We start from the raw sequence: 5,579 nt of genomic DNA on the forward strand, positions 1-5,579 counted from the left end.
AATTCAAATCTACCTGAAAAAGTTGTCAGTCGCGTCCCAGGCGCTCCGGGGACGTCTCCGCGCTTTACGGGGACGTCTCCGCTTGTTTGCGCTTTTTGCATGGGGACGACTCCGCTTCTTCGGGGACGACTCCGCGCTCCGGGGACGTCTCCGCGCTTTACGGGGATGTCTCCGCCGTTATATCTCCGAAAAACAAGTCTTCTGGAATTCTCTGAGAGAGTCGACTCCGCTTTTTCAGGGGACGTCTCCGCGCTCCGGGGACGTCTCCGCGCTTTACGGGGACGTCTCCGCCGTTATATCTCCGAAAAACAAGTCTTCTGGAATTCTCTGAGAGAGTCGTCTCCGCTATCTAGGGGACGACTCCGCTGGTCTGCTTTTTACTTGCGGGGACGACTCCGCAGGTACCGGGGACGTCTCCAGACGTGCCAGTTCTTCCTGTTTGTGCCAGAGACGTCTCGGAGACAACCCGGAGACGTCTCGGCTGTCCCTGAACTTTTTCTTTCATCTCAAAAATTCTTCAATAAGTTCTTAAAAATCATGGGAACTTGCCTAGACATTTCTTAACAATATTCTTAATTAACCAACTGAAATCCTCAAATAACTTGTTAAGATAAAGGGAATTATGCTCTAGTGTTTTGTATTCATCAAAATCCATTAGAGGGTCAACAATCTTCCCCTTTTTGATGATGACAAAACTTGGAGTATGTGCAATATAAAGTATATTGTGTTCTAGGACTAATGCATAGCTAAGTTGCATGAAGTAGAAAACATAAATATTTAAAACATACTTCATGATAATGCTTTAGATTTAATCAGCTTAACACAATCAACCTATTTCAGTTTAAGCTGAGTTGGTATTCAATATAAAATACAAAGCATTATGAGCATATACTTAGATATTTCTCCTCCTTTTTGACAACATCAAAAAGATAGTGGAACATTAAGCACAAAGATAAGAATACTCAAATATTTCTTTTTCTTATTGTACTCTGATTTGCATGTCAAGTTATTGCAAGAATATGAATCATATAACTCAAGGCAATAATGTTAGAAAAAGATTAATGAGCATAGATCAGAGCCAATTAAGATAATTCCAGAGCAGAACACATCGAATGTGATTTCAAGAAATTTTCTAATTTGATACCACAGATAGTTTTCTAATCAAGTGTAGGTGGAATCTTCCTTAGGTTAATTCAAGAAGTACCACAAATGATATTCAAGGAAAGCACGAATGGAAATCTGACCTCTCTTCAATAATAAGTGGGAAAGCTTGTTCATTTAAGACCTTTTGCCCAATCTATTAAGTATTTTATCAATAGGAGAGCAATTCAATTGATTTTCAGAGTAAAAGATCAAAACTTATATATTTGAAAGACATATCATCCTGTTGGATCATTAATTCTTAATGACTTCAAAGTTCTTTTATGATAATAAGAGCATTGGGGCACAAATACCAAAATATGAATTCATGCAATTTTTGATACATCTTAGAGCTCTTTTAAAGACTTTGTTTTATTTCTTTAGAGAATAAGCACAATTTGATACATAAAATAATGAATTGGCACAAAATTGAAGTTCTAAAGAGCAAGCCAATTAGGACTCATTAGTGAAGTTCAAAATAGATTTTCTAAGAGATACTCAAGAAAATTTAATACATTGTTCTCCCCCTGTTTCATTAAATTAGAGGCTCTCAAGATTTGTAATTTGGTTCATGAGTGATGCATAAGATATACTAACCAAATAACACGCCTCAAGGTGTATCATAAAGATTTTCAGATTTAAGTTTCAGATGATACATATTGGAGAGTATTAGGATTACTTTTCATTTAGTATTCTTTCTCTCTCCTTTAGCTATAGATTTATGCAATTAAGTCCAATAAGACCTCTCCTTCTGAAATTTTCTTTCTCCCCCTCAATTGATCATTCCATTTAAGAGTTTAGAATCCTAAGATAATGTTCAACAAAATTGTCAATCTCAAAAATGTATTTTCTATAAGTTTCAGCTTATTTTCATAAGACTCAAGGTTTGAGATAAGACAACCTTTATAGAACTCATCTCAAGGTAATTAAAGCATGTCTTGCAATATAAGGAGGTTCATCAAAATCAATCCATAAAATTCAAAGTATGCATCAAAATAAAGTGTCTTTGGGATAGGATACTGAATATCTAAAGCTCCCCCTCAAAAGATGCATTCCTCTTTAATCATTTTAATTGTTGAATTTCAGATTTTAGTGATAAACGTGAATAACACTGAAATTCTGTAATATCAAGAATGTAGAGTAATCTAGTATTATTCCAAAATTTGTAGTAATTACTCTTTCTAATCCTTTACGAACAAGTTATGCTTTCTCATAATCTTAGAGAAAATGTATAGAAATATTAATCAGAAAATGATTCATTTGAAGCTTAGTTTCTTTCAACCGCATTTACATTTTCTTTCTTTTAGAATCATTTGAGTGAGCTGAAATATTTCTAGCTTTAAGATCATTCACTCTATTGATAGAAGTGTTTAATAATGTAGGAGAGAAAAACATATAGATGATTATTGAAATATATATATTTTTAGAACTCAATTTCTTAATCATAGTTTTTCAGCAATGTATACATGAAGCACAATAAATCTTTTTAATATCAAAATAAAATCATATATTTAGAAATTTTTGTTTGCAATCAAGATCATCGAAAGACACATCATTTGAACCAATATTAGTATACTTTGAAGATAAAAAATGATATGTTTCGGATGCGTATCGGAGCAATCACCAAAGGCATCAAAATTAATTCTGTTTTTCTTAAAGTAAGACTTTATTTAAAAATCACATTTAGTTTAAGCTTTTATACAAAATCAGATTCTGAATTACATAGGATTTTCAATAGAGGCTCTCAAACTCATACTTTGAGATATGTATCTTCCACATTATAGCTCATCTTAAATGATTACGATTGAAAATACATATTTCAAACATATAAGAGCATATTCAGAATCTTTGTATTAAATGTTGAGTTTTGGTACGAATTTGAACATTATATACCAAATTTAGGCAAGTTGAAGGATAGAATAAAATCAATTTATTTTCCCTAAATAGAGATATCCTTCTCTTCTTCTTTATTCAACTTTCAGATTTTAGAGATGATTGCTAACAACAAATCTGAAATTTCTTTTCAATAAAACTAAGCAAAAAATGTTATGTAGTATTTCAAACATTCAATCAAGTTGTCCAAGTATGGGGTACTACAAAAGATATTGAGAACCCATAATTTAAAATATCATGCCACATGCAAAATATAGTGTGTGTTAAGTCATACATTAAAATATTAAGAACAAGCATGTCAAGTATCAAAATCAATTCTTTTCAAATAAACTCCCCCTATTTAAATATAATTTTGCACTGATTTCATCCTTAAAGTGTGTTTCCATGTGACTAAAAATTTGAATTGATTCTTTCTTGTATACTTTCATTTACTTTGTCTTTCATTTTTACTTTCTTATGCTCTATACTCTATTTACTCCCTATCCGGTGGAGTTGGGAAGGGGCACGAGGTACTACCACTAGCCTCCCTCTTGTGCCGTCCCTAATATGCCCTACACCGAATAGTTGGGTCAAATAGTTCCGGGTACTACCACTAGCCTCCCCATTGGCACCATCCCTATGATGAGCAATATAGAAAGGTTAAAATATTCACTCCAAACTCTCCCTGTTTGAGTGTAATTAATTATAGATTTTATCCCTTCCAAATGTGCCGAATATATTATGCTTGTTTTGCTTTTCCTTAAGATTGAAGTACTTGCCTTTGCTCAGATTTTTCATCTCTTGAACAATGTCCATTTTCTTTTCTTTATCTCTCTCTCTTTTTGTCATTCTCAAGTAATTTACATGAAAGAGTAGAATAAAGAGATAATCTTATGTATCATATAGATGTATATTATGCAAACAACATTTTCATTGTGCTCAAGGCTTCATAACTTCTCACAAGTTATTTTACATCAAAATTTTAAGCATATACTTGTGTATTTCATGGTTATGACATAGGCAAAGATATATTTTAGTTTGGGCAAACCATGAAATAATTTCTAAAAGTATAAGTCAGTCAATACACATATAGACATGATATCAAAAATTAATAATTAAAGAATTTAATCATGCCATAATAAGATTTAAGTTACTGACTTTGCTCAACTAATTTGTGAGAAAGGTATCTAAATTACCTATTCATTATATGTTCTTCAAGCCAAACTAGATTTCTTATGTGTGAACTTTTGGCTGAAGAAGATCCTCTCTCTTGTTTGCATATGAATGTTTAGTGTATCTTACATGAAGATATCCTTCAAGTTGAAATTTCTCATTTTCCTTTCTTGAAGGAAGGTCATTAGTTTCTTTAAGATACAAAGCATTCATCCAACATATATATATTTTTTAATTAGATGACTCAATATGAGATATGACAATAGTTGCATGTTGAGTCACTTTACTCAAGAGATTGCCTAAATATAAGCAAGCACATATCATTTGAACTAAAGAGATAGATTCATTAACCAAGATAGTTCAAGTCAATTTAGTTTAGATTCTATTTGCTTAAGATAATTATCAATAAGATATGTTAACTATGTTTTAATCAATTTATCTTAAACATTTGTTTCTATCAAAATTCAGATTATGATTTATTTGTTATCAATAAAATATGATTAATTAAAGTTAGATTGAAGTCTTGCACACGGTCACATAATGAGCATACAATCTGGTCTACTAGCTGTATGATAAAATAATTATTCTATCATGCTTCAATACAGTTTTAACACAATAGATCTACTTTGCTCATCCTTTTCAAATTCTACAAGATGGGGTCATAGATATACCTTCTTCATGCCAATCTTCTATAAGAGTTTTCTTGTGGACTAATGTTGGTCAATGAAGATCCCCTTTTCTGTTTGTCTTAATTTGGAGTTTGAGAGAAGATGTTAATTCATTCATCATACATATTTCAAACTCACCTTGTATGAGCTTAGTAAAAATATAAATCTTCATTAGTAGAACCAAAAATAATGTCACAAATTCTTCCTTTTGATACATAGATTTATCATTATTACTTTCTATCAAAAAGGTTGCTTAAGCTTTTATATCATGCTTTTAATGCTTGTTTCAAATCATATAATGCTTTATCATATTTGTAATGAGTGTTTTCAAATATGGTGGTTACCTAACATATATAAAGTAAGCACATAGGAGTCCATTCTACACACTCATTTGATAGGATATAACGTTTATAAAGCAAACAAATGATAAAGGTGATTTTTACTTCTAATCATGCAAGAATCTTATCAAGATCTATTTCATCTTTTCTTGATTTAATCTTTTAGTAGTCATCATTAAGTGTATATCTGAAAAATCCAATTTGGTTCTAATTAACAAGTTTTTCAGATTGTTATATGTAAAAGATTTAACCATATAATTTGATTTTAGTATTTTGATAATAGATCATTAGTCTCATAAAGAATAAAATGAATTGATACTTCTACAACTAGAATTTTTCATGAATGTTCTATATGCATTGCTTGATGAATGATATCCAAGGATAGAAA

The sequence above is a fragment of the Phoenix dactylifera genome, chromosome 13 (genome assembly GCF_051530095.1).
Source record: "Phoenix dactylifera cultivar Ajwa chromosome 13, Ajwa_hap1_PhDact_Kaust_v1.1, whole genome shotgun sequence".
NCBI classification, from domain to species: Eukaryota; Viridiplantae; Streptophyta; class Magnoliopsida; order Arecales; family Arecaceae; genus Phoenix; species Phoenix dactylifera.